This window comes from Anser cygnoides, chromosome 5 (assembly GCF_040182565.1).
Source record: "Anser cygnoides isolate HZ-2024a breed goose chromosome 5, Taihu_goose_T2T_genome, whole genome shotgun sequence".
NCBI lineage: Eukaryota > Metazoa > Chordata > Aves > Anseriformes > Anatidae > Anser > Anser cygnoides.
Genome location: NC_089877.1, coordinates 35,425,666 through 35,444,880, shown reverse-complemented (window position 1 = coordinate 35,444,880; position 19,215 = coordinate 35,425,666). Strand labels below are relative to the sequence as shown.

The 19,215-nt window shown below is 47.9% G+C and overlaps 1 long non-coding RNA gene across 6 annotated transcripts; it reads left to right on the top strand.

The window, feature by feature from the left end:
* Window positions 1–14: 14 nt before the first annotated feature.
* Window positions 15–10,136, top strand: LOC106047045 (uncharacterized). 6 transcript variants are annotated; one of them, XR_001213577.3, is made up of 8 exons: window positions 15–309; window positions 1,456–1,567; window positions 2,145–2,299; window positions 3,430–3,659; window positions 4,356–5,471; window positions 7,219–7,347; window positions 7,700–7,850; window positions 8,037–10,136. It is a non-coding gene; the product is annotated as an uncharacterized lncRNA (long non-coding RNA). The 6 variants fall into 6 exon arrangements; XR_007163759.2 differs by having other exon boundaries at window positions 2,145–3,659; window positions 4,356–4,685; window positions 4,763–5,471; XR_007163760.2 differs by having other exon boundaries at window positions 2,145–3,659; window positions 4,560–5,471.
* Window positions 10,137–19,215: the final 9,079 nt, after the last annotated feature.

Here is a 19,215-nt window from a genome sequence, read left to right as displayed (position 1 = left end):
TCTGGAAAGCCTCATCTCAGCATACCTAACACCCGAGGGGCTGGCTGTTGGCAGTGCGATGCGAGGAGCGTTCGTCGAAGCTCAGGGATTTCACACCAGGCAGAAGAAACCGCTTGGACCCGAACAACTCGGGAGGGAGCATCAGCATCACAGAGCCAGTGCTGGTGACAAGGAGCACTCCCTGAGCTGGCATTTGGCATCTGCAGCCTGGGCTCTCTGAATTTCTAAAGCAGGTTCATTGCAGCCAGCCACTCGTGGAAAGAACAGGGTTTTAAGCATGGTCCCTCTGGGCTCCACAGCTGAGCTCTGGTGCATGCGTCAGATTTTTTCCTCTTTCCTGTGGGCTTTTTCCTATTGCTTTTGCAGAAATAAATAACTTCCTTGCCAGGCACTGGTGCTGAAGTAAGTGCATTAACGCTGCCAGTCGCCTCGCTGGCTGCTAGCCATAACCCCGTATCTAACGGGAATAAAGCTCTCCGGAGCACGGCGGGAGCAAGCAGCACTGCGGACGCTTGTTTCGATGTCTGCACAAGGTGTAAAACCAGCTTTGCTTCTCCTCCTCTTTGTTTCAAACCTTTTATATTATTATTTTTTTATGGGGGAGAATCTCTGCAGACAGTTCCTCTTGCTTTTAGGTGGGATTTCTTTTTTTCTTGCGGGAGTGCGATCATCCTCAGGAGGTTTCTTTCACTTTGAAAATTCTGAAAGAAAATGTATTTAACGGGCCGTTGTGTATAATGAGGCCAAGATTTACTGGTGGAGGCAGTACTCTGCACATACCCCTCGGGGTTCATCCATAGCGCTTACAGTCACGTGTCGTACTTCTGAGGGTCCAAGCTATATTGAAAGAGCCCCTATAATCTGATTCCTTACGCGAATATCGAGGACTCCCACCTATACCCTCGTGAGGGAATTTTTGCCTGTGGTTTTAGAGGAGCTTGTTCAGTTGCACACAGTTTGGTAGCAGAGAGCAGAGCTCAGGTCAAACAGAGCGGGGTCATTTTCTGAAGTTTTTGGTTCCAGCTTCATGAGAAGGGTTCTTCTGATGAGATTTTTGCTTTTGGGATGCTGCTGAACAGAGCAGAGCAAAGCTCCTTGGATCAAAATCTAGCCCAAACCTCATAGCCAGTGACTGGGAGGTAAACAGAGCTGGTAAAATCTTTTGCAAACGTTGACTTTAAGGCACTACAAAAATACAACAAGCTATTAAAACAAAACTGTAGCCTTACCTTTTTCTGGTTCATGCCAATTCCAGTGTGAATACCAGCATTGCATTGTCCGGAGTGTAACTGCCCTTTCTTCTGCTTTCTTTCTGCAGGTGGATGCTAGAATTTTATTGCAGGTCTGCTTTTAGGTGCAAGGCGTAGTGTCTGTGTGCAACAGCAAGCTGAAAATCTGTAGAAAACCACAGTGGGTTTTTTGTTGGTTGGTTCATTTTTCTTTTCTGTATCTCAGGAATAACTTCAACAGTGATGTTTCCGTGCTGTCTGTGAGAATGCACCCAAAATGGCTGGTCCTGTGTCCAGGGGATCTTGAAAAGCCCCTGTCCAGGGGCTCTCGAAAAGAGGTAAACACCCCTGCCTGATTTTTTGCTTAACCCACACAGAGCATGCCCTGCCTTGCCCTCTTGCAATGCGAGGCCAGATGGTGGCAAAACAGCTACAGATAAAAGCAATGAATTCACAAGGTGCTGACGTGGACTTCATACTGTCTTGAAAGCCATGCGTCTTTCCTGTTTTGCCTTTGCTAAGATCAAGGTGCTTGGGGAAAAAAATAAAAAATAAAAATAAAAAATGGATGTGGGTTTGAAAACTCAGCTGGATTTTTCCAAAATGAGTGCCCTGTGAGACAGGGGTTTCCTTGCAGCGTGGTGTACACACACACACACACGCCCCAGCAGCCGCCTGAGTCATGGAAGGGTTTATTCAGCAAAGGAAAAAAAAGCACTTCATCCAGTGAAAACATCGCAGAGGCTTTTACAGCCCTTTTGTGGGTAACGATAGCAGCAAAGGTTTGCCAAGGCAGCGGGGCTCTGCCAGCCCCACAAAACTCCCAGAAAAGGACAGCGAAGCCATTGTTGAAAAGCATTATGAAAGGTTGTGGGTAAAGGTGGGATATTCAAAGCTGTCCTTTTTTTTTTTCAGCTGCCAGCCCCGCTTGCTTGTCCCCTCCTCACCAGTGAGGAGGCTGCCTCCAGTCCCAGCTCTGTCCTAGGTTTTGTTGGGAGACAACAAGAACGCAGCTTCTGCTAAAGGAGGTGGACACAACGGGATGCTGCTGGCTCTAGGCTGCTGCAAGAGTAAGTGGCAATGAAAAAAAGTGAATGCACAAGCACAAAATGCTTCTTGTTTAGTTTGCTACTTTTCCTAATGAACAACCATTTTATATTGACAGAAGGTTGGCTTTGATGTTATCATCTTTTGGAAGAAATACCCATCTTACTGTAGGAAGCAGGGCAAAGCTGCTTTGGGTGAGACCTTTGGGGACAGCGATGAGGCCAATGGGATCCTTTAGATTTGCAGGGGGTTTACAGGACTCCAGTTAGCAAAGGAGCCAAGTATGGGCTGGTGTCCCCATATTCCAGCAAGGAGCTAGGGAAGGCAGGACAGCAAATCACAAAAATATTTATAATTTATCAGCAGTAAAAAGCTCGTGCTAGGCAGAAGCAGTTGTTAAAAAATAATAATAAAAAAAAAATCTCCAGTCTGAGCCCTGACTAAAGCTGGTTTCCATGGAAATAATGGAAGTTGCATCATCTTCACACCTTGCTGACCACACAATTTCCATGGGAGCCCGTGGGTCCCCAGGTGAGGAGAAACAGGCTCAGAGCCGGAACAGCAGTGGGCTCAGAGAGCTCTGATATGTTTAATCTTGGCAATTGGCCCTTTGGCCGAAAGCCACCGCAAATGGAGGTATCTGAAACATCAGAACTGTGTGGAAGGGCGTTGAACAAGCCTCGTCTGATCTCCCTCTGTCTTTAGCTCCACTGACTTCAGCAGAATCACCCTAAGGTGCAGATTTATTCCAGATTTATTCCAGATTTAAAAGGCTTGAATCAGTTCGTTCATTCAAAAGCCGCCCTGATCAGGTTAATGAAAAATCTGCCCAACAACATTTTCATTCTTTGAGAAGTTATTTGAAGCAGTTGGAAAGGACAGTTTCGTGGCTAAAACTCTTGCTTGCTGCTGCTCAGTGCCCATCCATTGAGTTTGGTGGTAGACTAAACAATGAGGTGTTGCCCTTGCTTTCTCATTGAGTCAGAGCAATGCTAAAAATTAGCAAAGAGGATACCAAAATGTTTATCTTGTTTCTGGGAGTGACTATCCAAGCAAATCATGCATGCTGAAATCATTGTGAGTGCAAGGATTTCCAAGAGCAGCCACGGGATGCTCAGGATTTGTGCCTTAGAGGGAGCTTGGTCTTCTGCAGGTTGGCAGCAGAAAAGAAATTCATCCTTGTTTCAGTCGAGGTGTGAATTTGGGATGCAACAGGGATGTAGCTCTCAGACCAGAACTCAGAGAACTGCATTTTAATCTGAAAGCTTCCGTCATTCAAAAGCAACATATTTACATCAGTGCTGGCTTGGGCTGCAAGCATCAGGTTACGGCATCCAGGAAAACTGGGAATGTGCCATTGCCAAGCACACAGAGAAGAGTTGGGTAAGTAACATGCTTACGGATCATTTTACTATATCAGCTCTCAAAAATGTGACTTTGGGGGGAAAAAGATAATACGTGGTGCTGCTGCTCCCTTTTAACTTCATGCACAAGGAATTAGAGGGTTTGGCTTTGCTGCAGGCTGTGGTCAGGCTTCGAGCAGCATGCCTCTACCTGCAATGTTTAGTTGTTGGAAGGGTTGCACCTTTTCATGGCCTTGTGAATGCAAAGAACGGAAAAAAAAAGAAAAAGAAAAAAAAAAAAAAAAAGCTCTTTCATCTTCTATGGTGTTCCTGAAGGTGGAGAGGGAACAGGAATCGGGGCTCCGGTCATAATGGAAAATGCAGAGTGGCATGAAGCCATGCCTCTCCTTGATGCCAGAAGGAAGACATTAACAATGTCCCCATGGAGAAAAAGGAAAGGAGAGGTGCTGAGGTCTGAGAGAGAAAACTGTGCCCTGGTAGTGCCATGGAGAGAAGTGAGGATTCACACTGTGTGCAGACTTACTATATACTCCCAGTATATGGGAGTATAGGAAACTGTATAGGTATATAGGAAGCATTAAACTGCTTTTTTGGCCATCTGCGAATGGAATAGCAAGCTCACAGCAAGAAAGGGAGGGTGGTAGGTTTTTTGTTTGTTTGTTTGCTGTTTTTTTTAAATTCCCACAGTTAAAATCATGCCCGCTGTTCCTTGCAGCTCGTTTTGATGGCCTGCTGGCCATCATTGATCAACATTTGGGTATCAGCGGCCAAACGAGGCAATTAGGAAAGAGCAGGAGTGTAAAAGCTGCAGCTTTCTCCAGGCCACGAATAGTAGCAGGCAGCTGATGGAGAAAGGTCTTGCTTCCCAGCGAACGAGGTCTGAAGAGGTTGCTCTTAATTATCTTCTTGCTCCCAGCAGGAGAGATCAGTGCAGCCCCATGTGCAATGCTCGTTTAGGAAGAATCGCATCGACTCCTGCAAGGCCCTTAGTGAAGGGGTTTTAATCAAGGCTGGAAGGGGACTTTGGAGATCCGGCATCGTGCAGGTCAGGCTTGAGGGGTCCCAGGGGCAGGTCTGATTCAGCTCTTCAGAAAACACAGTGATTTCTTTCCAATTCTTCAGACGAGAAAGAAATAGAAACGTATTTAAACAACCAAACTTCCACTGATCCTCTTGAAATGAAGCTGGACTGAAGGGACTTCTGCAGGATGGACACGTCTGTGGCTGTCCACCACATGGTTGCTTTGCTGACACTGTCTGCAGCTTGTCCTCGCTGAGGACCCGCTCCCTCAAAGAGCTTGTCCACATGGCCTCAGGGCAGATTTTGGCTAAGAGCTCCGCTGATGGACGAGCATCACGATCGGGCTGGCTTGTTAGAAAACAAGACAGACTTTAGCAGCTGCTCGCTTCGGCAGATACGCCTCTGGCATGCACACATGGAATGGATTTGGGAGGAAAGATGTCATTTTTGTGACCCCGCTTTCCTGAATGCAGTCCTGGCTTTGCAGACAAAATAAGCGCCGTGGCAGGGTCCCCAGGCACGGCTCCAGCCCAAAGCTGCAAGTTAGCACAGATCTGCTCTCTCTCAACGGGATTTACCCATCACCTTCCACTTCCTAGCAGGAGTCACCGCCAGCAGTGCAGTGAAGGAGGACGTGTCGATGCAGCCTTCTCTCAAAGGCAGACTGAAAAAGCGGTAAAAGAAAATACACATCTAGAACCGGAGGAGAGGGAGGACAGCATCGTGCTAAAAATCCACTTCCCTGCTCATTGGCATCCCGCCGCTGGCCAGCCCCCAGGTTTTCTGCCAGTTGGGTGTGAAAAAAAGTAGGTGGGTTTCTTGGGGATGCTGCCATCGTGCTCCCAGCACCCAGGGTGCCCAGCGTTACTGCCCAGGGGTTTTGTAGGTTTTCCCCAGGAAGCATTTTGTAGGGCAACCCCATGTGAGGGGTGAGACAGGCTCTGCCAACCTCCTTAACCCCTGGGTTTTCTCATCTCCTTACTACCTGTTAGAAAAATAGACAGGATGGGGATTTTTTCCATCCCTCCAAACTTTCCTGGTGCTGACAGCGCGTGCTTTATGTTAGAGCCCCATTCAGCAAATCGCTTCCGTATGCAACCATGGCGTCACAGGCTATTAAAAAGAATAATAGAGAAGCAACCGTGGGAAAAGGGCTGTAATATTTTCGACTCTCCTGGTGAGATTGCAACTTGGATGAGTGATGAGCCAGGCAGCAGTGAGCCATGAGCAGTGCCCTCATTCTTTTTCTCATTGTATAGGCACATCCCTGCCTGTAGGCAGGTTTTTTAATGGTTTAATCCCGGAGTGTTCTGCAGCACCAAACAGCTCTTTTCTCCTTTCTCATTGCAATGTGGATGTGTGGCAACCCTGAGATCACCATCACGGATGTGAACAGCTGCTCAGCACAGGGTAACTCCAATCCACAGCTCCCAGACGCTGCATTTCTCCCCAAAATCAAGCCCATAAATCACTGCAGCTCGATCCCAGCATGTCTGTCCGCTGCTGTTGGATTTCTGTGTTTCATCATCGGCTGCTGGCAAGCACCTCCTGCACGGTCACTTTGCTGAAGTCTCAGCCAAAAATTTCCGTTTACCCTTAAGCTACACACTGGGTCTGCAGAGCTTACAGGGCAGCTGGACCCGATAGATCTGGAAAGCTGGAGCAGCACCCAAAGTTTTCACAAAGAGTTTTCCTAGAGCTTTAGCAGAAATTTAAGGCAGCCCGTGGTATTTCAGCTATAAATCAGGTCTGTGCCAGTGAGGCTGCAGAAAGGCACGGGATGATGACACCCAGCGTTTGTGCGTGTGTTTTGACTGCAGCCTGATGAGAAAAATAAATAATAATAACAAAAAAAGAATCAATGCGTATACCAGGAAAAGTATTTGGCAACTAAAGCAAAACACTGCTTGGAGCTATTTGCATCTGACTAAGCATGGGTTTCAAACACACACAAGCAGACCCAGTGCTCGTAAAGCTTGGCAGCTTTTAGGAAAAAAAAAAAAAAAAAAAAAAAGAGAGAGATTTGTGCACAGAAGGGTGATATCTGCCCATGCACTAGAGGCAGCTGTTTGTCCTGGTAGAGATTCCAGGGTGTGAGAAATGGAAAAAAAAGATCAGCCTGCCTATGTCATGCTATTGTATGTCATCTGTGCAAAAAGCCCTGGTTAAAAGCATGCTAAGGGTCCCCCAGGTGGCATTTTTGGCTTGTAGTGGATGCAAATGGCTGTAGCTGGTTAAGTACAGTGCGTACTGGATGGCAAGTTTCCAGACCCCCCAGAACAGGCATATATTGGGATCCCTCTTCTTTTTTGCTTCTCTTTTCCTGTTTTAGCTCTTGCAAAATTATCCTTTGCCTCTCCACTGGCTGGAGTCAAAGCCAACCATCAGGCTCAAGAGCTGCGAGTTGGTGAGGGGCTTTGGGGAAAAAACAGGCAGTTCCTGTCCTTAGCAGTGCCTGTCTGGGAAAACCCAGAAAGCCATGGGTATTTGGTTAATAGTTTGTTGTTGTTATTGTTTGTCAAGAGTGGGATTTCTTTTTATTTCCTCTCATTTTAAGCCTACGACAGTAAGAGCCGAGCTGCCCATCCACCTTCTCCATGCCATGCCTTCTCCATGCCTTACAGCAAAGGTCCCGGACTGCGAGATACAAAGCACGTCGATGGACCTGAGTTGCTTCCCGCTTCGAGTATGCATACCTTCAAAATCATTTTCTGTACCTCAGCCAGCACCCAGAGAGCCCAGGATCTCCAGGCCAGGCTCTTTTAAGGAAAAAAAAAAAAAATCAGTTAATGTTTGTAGATGGCATATATCAGAGTAGCATCCCAGTAAATGCTATTAGCAAGTGGTTTGTGGGTCCTTTCACCCATGCAGAGACCAGACCCTCACCCCTGAGATGGTGATCCCTGGAGGGGTTTATCCAGAGAAACAGGGCAAAAAAAATGGCATTTTTGCAGTTGGAAGCTCAGTTTGAAGAAATTTTTGTGTTGTTCCTGTGGCATTTTAATCTCTCATGCAAACAAGTCCTGCTCTTCTTGTAGCAGCCGAAAGGGTCTGTGGTGGATGGGGTGTCTGGGACTCAAAGGAAGTTGTTAGTGGGATTGGTATCCAAAACTGAAATCCCATGTCATCGCATATGCAGCTTTGTTGTACCCGACCTCCTCTCCGTCTCTTCTGCAAAAAGGAAAAAAGGTAATCTTCTGCATTTGCCTGTAAAGCTGTGTGAGTTGGCTTCCTTTTCTCCTGGGTGGAAAAAAAAAATAAAAGGCCAAAAAAAAAAAAAGCACCTTTGTTTTTTATAACTTCCAAAGAGCCTTTTCCTGCCAGCCCAAAACACAGAATTAGAGATGAGAGATTGTATTTTCCCTTCACTTTTAGCACAGCTTGGTGTGATTTTGCTTGCAGAGCCTGAGCCAAGAAGCCGGGGGAATTTGCTTTGTACCTCCCCAAAGTGCCAGCCTGAGTCGTGAAACCTCGCTGTGCAGCAGGAGCGAACCAAAGCAAAACAGCAGCACCGTGCTGATTCACCTTCCTCCTCCGTGCAAAAATTCTTTGAAATGGGAAATAACGGGGCGCTTTGGCGCTGAATCACCTCCTTCTCCTCCTCTGGAAGTGCGAGAGCTATGTTTCCCCCCCAGTCAAACACATGGGGGCTGGAGGCTTGGAAATGTGCTTGCAGGATCATATTTATTGCTATTTCTCCGTTGTGTACGATCAGGTAAGGAGGAAATTTTGGAAAATAGGAATATGCTAAAAAGAGCAGCAACACAAACACCCCCCATGACAACTTTTCTGAAACTGTGACTGATGCTTAATAGTTGTTTTTTTTTTTTAAGATGTCAGAATTATAAATTGAAAAGTAAAGCATAAATGGCTAAATAGTATGGCGGGCATGGGCCCTGCTTTTCTGACAGCAAAGGAGCAGAACTGAGGTAATCCAGGCCAATTTGCAAAACAGCAGCTCAACCCACGGAAAGGGCTGTGTAGGTGAAAAATGTTGAACAAAAGTTTGAAATATAAAACATGAAAATACAGTAAATGCACTTAAACATCTGGATCCTCGCGCTCCTCACTCAGAAAGCTTCCAGGTGCTCACTGGCAAGTCCAAGTGGGTCCTAAGCTGATGAGAGCCCCGCCAGGAGCAAGCCTGGCCTGGGAGAAAATAAAGTTTTTCTGCCTTAGCAGAGGTTGCAGGGAGGCACTTTGGGGCTGCGGGGCTTCCAGCAAGCCTCCTGCCATAGTGAGCAGCACTAAAAATAATAATAATAATAAAGCAATAGCAAGAGGTAGCCCTGCCTCTTATTTTAATGAATCTTTTGGGGTGTTTTTGCTGCTGCTGGGGAGATGCAGTGTGCCCCCCCCGGCCCCGTGTGGGGCTGTGAAGCCGTGGTGGCAGGGCGTGACAGTTCCCACGTCCTCTTGGTCTTGAAATTCGTCACCCAACGGCTTTCTGCTGCCCTTTGTGCCAATGCAGTTCCTCCTGCTGTCGCTGCAGCAGCTCTCACACAGCAAAGCGACCTCCCAGACTTTTAAATTGCAGCTAAACTTTTCGTTTTTTACCAACAAAAAGCAAATTGGAGACAAACACTCCTGCATCGGGATATGAAGTCCTTTGCCCTAAAACCATTTTGCACCATGCTCAGCGTGAGCTGGGGAGCTGCACAGCCCAGGGGTTGCTTTTTCCCCTTCTTAAAGCTCCAATTTCTCAGCATTAATGTGGCCTCCCCCTGACTCTGCAATATTGGAGCTGCCCGGTGGAGTTTCCTATTCCAGAGGCTTTCCCTGCGGCAAATCCTTTCTCTCCCATCCCTCCTCCTTTCCCCTTTGCCGGTGATGATGGTTAAAGGCATTGGGATGTGAATAAAGGGAGGAGACGGGGCTGCTGGTAGGAACACGAGACGGAGAGCAGCAGTGGGATCATCCCCTGAAATAAAACTTGCAGGGGAAGTGAGAGAGGAAACCGGGGATATTTTAAGGCTGTTGTCTGCTCGGAAACACCCTGCTGCCATCCCCTGCGGGCCTGGAGGATTTGGACCACATGAGATTGTGTGTAATTAGTGCCTCCTTGCGTTCTGGTTATTAGCTCGGGTAATTTTGAGCCGTCTTGAGGCTGTAGGTGAATGCTTAAAGCACCTCGCTACTGGTCACAAATATACTTCACGTGCAATGGATCCAGGTACCAAAAACATTCTGCATCCAGCCCCCACTGCTGTTTCCAAAAAATTTGCCGCATGTTTCACCGGGGTTACTTCTTACCAGGTCTCCTACATGCCTTCCTGGGATTGCTTTCAGTTTCGTCAAGTCACTGCTCGTTTTATCAGGGCTGCCTTGTGTTTTACTGCAATCGCTGCGTGTTTTGATGGGGTGCTTGCATGTGTTTTCAGAATTATTGCGTATTTTGCCAAAGCCACTGCACATTTTACCAGGCCACTGCCTGTTTCACTGGGATCACTGCATATTTTGCTGGGGTTGTTGCATGTTTTACTGGGACTGCTGCACATTTTGTATCTTTTACCAGCTTGCTTGGAAGGATCACACCATGCTTTGCCAGAGTCATTGCTTACTTCATCAGGATTTTTGCACATTTTTTTAGAAGCACTGAACGTTTTACTGGGCTTGCTCCATACTTTACCAGCCTGCTGCATGCCCTGCCAGGTTTGCTGAGTGTTTTAGCTGCAGGTATTTCCATAGCTACTGGATTTTTTACCACGCCACTGCACGTTTTGCCAAATCGCTGTGCTTTTCCCAAGCCGTTTCCCGCGGATGCTGCGCACACCATCCCAACCTCCTCCCTGACCCCCCGGTGCCCCGATCTGCAAATGTGTTTAAAACAAACCCGAATCCCCCCCGCAGCCTCCGAATTGCTGAACGTGAGGCTGTGCTATCACATTATTTTTTCCCAGCGTTCGCGGAGCGCCGTGGCCCCAGCGGGGGGGCTCTGCCAGCTGCTCCCTCCCGAACATGCAGCCCCGGAGGGCTCGACAACATTTCCCAGCCCACAGGGATTGCTGGCAGGAAGCAATCTGGCAAACAACATGTTTAGAGGAGACTGATGTCTCGGAGCCGCTGAACCATTTAATTGCCAATAAATACAGCCCACATGTAAATAATTACGGAGACCCGGAAAACTCTGTCGTCTTCTCTGAATGGAAGGAGCTGGAAGCCTGAAAACTCCCTGCGGCAAGTAGATGAATGAAGATTTCTTGTTAATATGTGAGCAAAGAGCATCAGAAAGCCTGCCCGGGTATCTGCTGGTGTCGCTTTTGTAGAGTGATGGTCCCTGCTGGGGTGAAAAGGGTGAGGTTGTGCCCATGGATGCATTTGTGGGAATAAATCTTCAAAATTCATCCTTTTCCACCCATGGCCAGGTCATGCTTTTTCCAGGCTCTTGTTACATCCCATCAGGATTATCGCAATACCCTTTTTTTCATATTTATTGGGATAAATGTATCTCAGCCCCAAACTTTGGACATTTGTAAGCATCATGTGCACACTGCCAACAAATACAGCTGCCTTTTTCCTCCTTTTTCAGGACAGTTAAGAAAGCATTACCGGTGCTGGGCGGCTGGTGAGCTGACACCACCGCTTGTCACGTCCACGCTGCTCTTGCATTGATCTCATCCATCTTTTAGTTACTCTTAAATCTGACCTGTTTGGGCTGGCTGCAAGGAAGCAAGCTGGACTTTGACAGCTCTGGGGCTCAATTCTTTTTCCTTGTCTGTATGTGTCAGGATGGGACCGTGACTATTGCCTCTAGTTTGTACCAGGATCACTGCTTGTGTTACCATCCTTCAACCAGCAGCTTGTGCATCCCAGGGGGATCTCCATCCCCTAAGGTAACTCTGGAGGGTGCTTTCGTCAAACTTGACCTCTTTTCCCATGAGCTCGCCCTATCCAGCAAGACAGCTGTGCCCATGCGCCTCCACCATGGGGACGTCCTTGCTCCGGCCTCGTTCCTCCTCGCTGCTTGCTCTGGAGGTCTGCTGGGGACGGGGAACTATTCCTTACCAAACAGGGATGGATGTCACCGAATTCTGGGTGGTTACAAGAGACAGGGACACCTGAAAGGGCCCTCCGAAGTCTTCAACAACAGAAGAAATAGGGACTCCAGAGCACATCTGGACAGGTTTGGATGCACAGAGCTGAGCTGAGGCCACTTCCAGCTGCGTATTTGAAAGCTCAGAGCCAAGCACCTATGCCAGAAAGGCCAAATTTTGGAGAGGGGAATTGCAGGATAGTGCTTTTATCATGGCGTAGCCACAGCAGAGCGCTCGGGGCTCTGGCAACCCCCTGCACCTGTCTGTGTTTTGCATGCTGAGGTTACCCCAACGCCCTTGGTGGACAAGGAGGGGTGGCATCAGAAAGGGACCGCAAATTCCCATTTCCACCTCGGAAGGAGCCACGTCAGTCCAGCAATTTGGCGTTTCCCCAGGGTTTAGGGGTTCCTATAGCAACAGAGCGCCGCTCGTGGCAGCTCTTCCCTTTCTGACAATAAAAGAGCGCTCACGCTCATTTTCTGAAATTAGTGCCAGTCACCCTGCACATTGTGGTGCCGCTTGCGTGTTGTCAACATGGTTATACTAATCAGCAGCCAGTACATCAGCTGAAGCAAACCAGAGGCTGAAACGATTACCCCCTGTCTGGGGCCACAGCTGTAGGTTGAGTGGAGCAGGATCTGTCCCCAAAACGTTACTGCCAGGTGTAGCAAACCAGGGCATGAAGCATGACCCCATCTCTGCTGCGATAAATGCCCAGGGCTTCCGTATCACCCCCCTCAAAAAAAAGTTCATTTTTGAAATGCAATGCAAGTGATGCTTGAGTTGTGGGTTTCTTTAGGGGAATGCTCCCAGCCCTGCTCCATCCTTGGCTTGTGGCTGAGCCCCGGGTGGTCGTACCCAGATGGGAGTGCTTTGGGTGATGGGTCTGGGTGGTTTGGGGAATGGTACAAGGCTCTCACCACCAGCTCAGGAAAAAATGAAGAACTAAGTATGGTAAATGCCAGCTTTTACTCTGAGAGAGGATTTGGTAACTGTGGAAAAAAAATAAGGAGCTTCTCACCGTCTGCTAGGGGAGCTGAATGAAGGGTAAGCTAACTGAATGAAAGGTAAACCAGGGTTTAAGAAATCTTCATTAATTTGCCACAGCAAGACCTTGCTGTGCTTAAAGGAATTAAAATGTGAGCTCTCGGAATCATCCTGCGATGAGCTAAGGAAGAGGAGATATCGGGGGAGCACATAATGGGATGGAAACAAGTCCGTCCGTAAATCACGTTAAATAATTTGCTGCTGCTGAAGGATTTGGCAGGTCATGGAGTGGTAACGTCCACGTGGAGACGTTACGGTTGTCTGATCCAAATGGATCCAGGATATTTCCCCGCCTCCCTTTCGGTGTTGTGGAGGGCAAATGGGATTCAGATGGCCTAAGCTGAGCAATAAAACAAATGGTGATGTTTGGCAGCGTGCATGGACCAGGTGCCCACTGGAAACTGCCACCTGCCGAGCCACCAGCAGTGTTTTCAGCTTCAGCCCTCGGAGGGCTTATCATCACAGGCTCATAGCTTTGAGTTAAACACATTTAAATTTGAGTTAAGCAAAATAATTATCCCAGCTTTTTGGAAATCAGGCTTTTAATCCCCGGCAGAAGCAGCAGGGGTGGGCAGGAGCAGGCTGGAGGAAGTCCACACGGAAAGGCAGCAGAAAAAGTTCAAGGAACAGAAATGGACTATTTTATATATCACTTTATATGCTATAAAACAAAGGTGAGTGTTTGGATGCTGTGACACCAGATAAGTCTTTTGCCTGAAAATGATAGGTTGAGCTTTATGGATGGGTAAAAATGGGCTGAGGTCCCAGAGCTGTAACGGGACCCAAGGTGCTTCCAAAAACGGTGGGATGCCGAGCTCAAGCTCTGCATAGACAACAGGAATTTTTGGTAGAAAACAACTTTTAATGAAAATGTTCTGGCTAGCTCTGCGGGCGACACTCCTTTCCTCAGACAGGGACTTGCCAGGAGAAACCCTGGTGCTTTCTGGAGCCCAGGGGTGCCCAGGAACATTGGGAGACACCAAGAGCACTTCGCACACCGTGAGTGCCACAAAGCACTTTTTTGCTGTAATTCCCTTCTTGCAGAAATGCCAAGTTCATCATTTCTAGCTAGCTGCCACTGAACTATTGGGTAGTATTGCACCAGCAGGTCGGCAGGACGGTGTGCAAAGTTAAAGCAAACGTGGTATGCTTGGAGCAGTAACTTCCAGGGGCTGAGCTAAATGTTGAGGGCTCCCCTACTCAAGAAAGCCAGGCTGCTCCTGGGGGGCTCAATGTGCATTGTGTGCATATGCTGTTTATCAAAAAGCCTTTTATCCTTTTATTTATTTATTTATTAACTGTGAAATGCTTTTTTTTTTTTTTTTTTAAATAGGTATTCACAAAGCTAAGTGTTACCAGAGCTCAAATTAGGTTTTTTTTTCTTTTTTTTTTTTTTTTCACATTAGCTACCCCTGTACCACCAGCTTTCATTCCTAAAAATGCCTTTGTGGCAATCAAACCTCCTAATGTAGTCAGAATAGTACTGGAGGAACAGCTTTAAAAGGGACCTGCTGCTTGAAAGGATGGTTTTGAAAGAAAGTGTGGGTAAGAGCAGCTCCGACTGGGAGCTTTCCAAAATACCCAGCGGGACTGGAGACGGATCGGGCCACCCAACAAGCTGGAAGCACTGATGCTCACGCAGTGCGGAATACCCTCGCGATGCTAAAAAATCCTTCTGATGGCAGCACGAGCAGTGAAACCACAGTGCTAGCACGGGTCTGAGGATGCCCCAGCAGTTTTTACCCGGCCACTGGCTCCGCAGGGGCCATGGCAAACACCACAGCGAGAGTGACTCAGCCACGATAGTTAACAAATAATGAAATAAGGAGCACATAATAACTGCTTGTTTTGCTCGGTCCTCAGAGCACAATGCAAAACTCTTAGTGATAAATGTAAATAGCAGTGCTTAATGGGCAGGGCTCTGCAATCTTACCTCTCGGCCACCCAGCCGCGAGCAGTTGTTGCAGCCCGTGCTTTCAGGGTTGTTACCTCCTGCCAAAAATAGACTTGCCAATGGTTTGCATTGGGTCCTCTGGGCAGAAGACAGCAGAAGGTGATGTGGTGAAAACCTCTCCCTGCTGCTCTGCCCCGTTATCTGTTTGACTTCCAAATGAGGAGAAATGGGAGATTTTTTGCCTGCGTCAGATTGGTTTCAGACCCATGGGGTGAGCCAGGAGGGAAAAAAGCCCTCCTCCATCCCTTTTCGCTGATGCTTTGACCACGCTCTTCTTTCTCCAGTGGCCTCACGCCCCAGAGCCCCGCACACCGTCTTCCCAGCCCTGGCCATGCAGCTGAGTCTTGCAGGAAGAAATCTGAGGAAATAACTGCTTCTCCGAATTATTTAAAGTCCGTCTTTCTGGTTCCTCATTAGGTCAATCGCCCTCTGCCTGCTTCCTACAGCATCCCCTCGGCCAAAGCTCCTCTTTCCTGGGCTTCCCCATCTCCTACCAGGCTTCACCTAAGCACTACCAGTCACCAGCCAACTCCATCCTCTGGTCCTTCCGTCCACCATCTGGAGCACAGGAGACACACACAGCTCTCCTTGCTCAGAAAAAGATGCTTTACAAAGCCATAGCCATATTTTAAGCTCTTATTTTCACACCCCAAGGCCATTTGGGATGGTCTTGTAGTGCAAGCTTTTAGACTGGGCCTTTTTGCTATAGCCCGTCACCGTTTGGCTGTCCTGGAGCAAGCCTTTGTTCAGACCTCTGCTTTTTGGAGCTGAGCGGTGATTTTGTCAAATCTCCCCTCTCTAGGGTCTGTCCAACTTGTTCTGGAAGTGGCTGGACCTTCTCTTCCTGAGCTCCTCCTGAGCTCCTAGAAATGCTCAGATCCCTTCAGCTGAGCCCTGGCAGCTCTCTTCTCTCCGCAGCAGAGCCATTAGCCTGCTATTACACCAGGGAGGGATAAAATACTTATTCCAGCTCCTGAAAATGTTAAGGCTTCAGCGTGAAGCCTTTTTGTCTGTCGAACAGTACAAATCACATGGAAATGCAAAAGCTGATAGCCATGTTTCTTTCTGCAGTTTCTGACAGAAGATTAATAAATCCAGTTTTTACTTCTTGATGAAGACTGGGCTCATTGACCACCCTGGGTGATGCTGGATTTGGTGCACCTGATTTCTTACCATCGCTTGGAGGTCTCCCTGGGCTAGAAAAGCAGGAAGAACTGGTTGTTGAGGTTTGTATGTGCTTGCAGTCGGTCATTGATGAACTACACCGTGTGTTGCCTGTACCAGTTTGTCTAGGTCCCCTTTCCTCCTTAGCCTCAAGCTCCCAATTTCTTCTGCAGCTTTTCTGGGACATTGGGTACCGGTGGGAGCTGCTGTGATGGTTTCATTCATCAGGACTTCAGAAGCAGCGTTGCCTTCTTGTAGCTCACCCTGTCAATACAAGATGCTGAAAATACATCACTGATAATAATTGATGGGAAAAGATGAAGTTTGAGATAGGTAAAGGAGGTGTGTTAGCAGCAATCTGCTAAGCACATCACTTGGTCTGCAAAAGTTGTTTCTTGTAATCCAGCAGTGACCTAGGGGATGGGGAGCTGGACTATGCTTGCTATTTAACACACATTTCAGGAATTCCTAGCTCGGTGGTCCCCAAAGGAAAAGTGACCCCAAGCAGTGGCAGCAAAAAGAGGAAAATTGCTGATGTAGTGCTGGTCGAGAGGGCTCATCTCTCTGCATCCCTGCTCTGCAGCTCAACAACATCTGCTTAAATGCTTCTTAATAACCCAAGAGAGCTGCCTGGAGGGGACAACCCAGGTGGGTAGGAGATGCCAGCCCAGCTGTGTGCGTTTCGGGGCCCAGCCTCCTGCCCAGCAGCATTCCCCAGGCTGCTGGTGCAGAAGGCAGCCTGCGTGCAGCCTGACCCAGCCGGCATCCTGCACCAAAATGAATGACTCATTTATTTTATTTATTATTTTTTTGTCTCCCCAGGGCTAAATGACTTCTTATTTCTGTAGAAGCGGGAGCACTCAGGTCTGCCAAGTCCCACAGGCTCCAGCAGGGAGCAAATTGCTGGAAGAGGAGCTTGACAGCCTGAAAGAGCTCAACACCAATTTGGCTGATGATGTCAGCTAAGCAGAAATGGGGCCAGCTGGCTCCTTTAGGGGCGATCTGCTGGAAACTCTGGCACTTTCACTGCCTGAGCCTCTCGCTTAGGACCCTCTCAACCAAAGACTGTAAAGGGAAGCAAACTGTTATCATTTATATACGGCTCTTCCCTCTTTACCTCTGCTAGACAGGGAAAAAGGGCTCCTAGAAGCACAAGCCCGTGGCTGAGGAGTGAGCATCCTGGCTAGTTCTGCCGGTGGGGTGAAGGCAGGACCTGGGGCTGTGACCTCCCTTGGTCAGGATGAAGACGTGCAAGGCCACGAATGTTTCTTTCTGGCAGAGCAAAATGATTCTTTCAATCCCAAACGATGAGGGAACAGCCCTCCTCGTTGGTAGAGCCCCAGCAGGAAGTCCTCATTGCCAAGATGGACCCTTTCCTGGACCTCTGCCGTTTGTGGGCTCCTTGGGGCTCTCCATGGCCCTGCTGCTGTCCCAGACAAGGCATAGTGACCAGTGAGGCCTGCCAAAACCATACGTGCCTCCCAAAAATGTAGGAGGAAGACCCACTTTTGAACCTGCTGACTGTCCTGGGGGACACCAGCAAGTGGCTGGGACCAGACCACTGTTAATTAAGGTCAACCACATGCATCCTCGCATAAACAACATGCGCAGGTGATCCATTTTTAGAAAGAAGCCATTAATACTTATTTATGCAGTAATTGCTCACCTCAGCTATTTCCAGGGGCTACAAAAAGGGGTCTGACAGCACCGTGCTAACCTGGATGATGGTTTGAGCCAGAACAAAGCCTGGTCTGCTCATGTCTGGGACGAGGCTCTTGTGGAACCTCTTCACCTCTATCATCTGATCATCCTGCAGCAATTCCCGTCTCTGTAATAGCTTAATGTAGCAGGGATGGGTTTATTTTTATTTTCTGAAATTGGTGTAAGAGAGGCAAAAGCAAGGGGGCACCTCGTCAGCCCTCCCACTTCCCCTCCCACTCCTCCATCACAAACTGCTTCTCCTTCAAGCTGAACCATTTGGTCATTTCGGCCACCAGAATTCTCCATTTATTTCTGCTGAGCCCTGGGAAAGCACCAGCCACCAAGGAACACCACTAGGGCACTTCCATCACCCCAAAACACGCTTACCCTGCTTCGTCTGCCCCATCACCTCACTGTTTTGGTGTCCAGGAGAATGTTAAAGCCATACTCCGTGTCTTCTGACCCTTTTCTACCTGGCCACCATGCCGTTCCCCCGCTGCAGTAACAGAAAACGGCCAAAGGTAAATAGCGGCCACCGAGAAGAGCATTTCCAAAGAGCTTGACATTAAGTGTGTAAATTTGCTGCCTGGCACGTAGCCGGGGAAGTCTGGCCACAATCTCTGGGCCTCCTCGGGGGAACCTTTGCACAGGAGCTATTTCTGCACCACTCGTTGCTCATGTCTAATAAGAAAGCCAAGCTTGAGCTCATAACTACAATAATTCTTTAATTTAAGACAACAGCTAAACAAACAGACATCAGAGAAGAAAGCTTGGGCAGGAAGGGGAGGGATAAGCATGTCTTTATCTCAGTCTGGTTGTGAACACCCTCCTGCAGACACTGGTTTTGAACCAAACTCCATGGGAAGAAGAGGGGTGATATTTAAACCTGGGCTCCAAAATGTCCAAATTCCCCCCTCTGCTTTCCAGACCTGCTCCCTCGTTTCTTAATTTCTATGTTATCTATAACCTCCTGTGGACAAGAGCTCTCTCATTCCCTCCTGATAGGTCTACATGAATTTCCCTTTTGCTGCTGTTTAAAAATGCTTTTGGATTTCAAAATATTTGAGTGGGTTTGTGAATAAAGAGACCCCTATGGAAGGTGAATGGGACAAGAACGGCTTATCTACAAGGGAAAAAATAATCATTACTGAGCTGCAGTAACTGTTGTTTGTTTGTTTGTTTGTTTGTTTTACCCAGAAGACATGAAAATAAGCCTGTATGTATGTGTTGCAAAGCTACCTTGTTAGCTGAGACCAAGACTTTTAAAAAGAAAGATGGGCACAGTTTGTACAGACGATGAAATTTCCATGTACAACCAAGTGGTTTGAAACGTGAGAGCTGTTTTGCAAGACCTGCCAAGGAAGTCAGAAATGAAGGGATCCCAGGCTAGATTTGTAATTTTATTCATAACTAACCAGGGAACAATAATAAGAAAACGAATGAACATTTCCTAAGCATTTTCCAGCCAAGTTCTTCCACGACCCCAGTTCAGCAGAGGGGGTTCTCTTTTAGTGGCTGTCAGCTGCAATTGCACTCATCACTGATGACATCAAGGCAGAACAAACACAGCAAGGTAAAACTAGTGGAAAATTACCAGGCTAATTTTGTTTGCTGTGTCTGATTGGAAGACAAAGGAGGAAATTTCCAAGAGGCG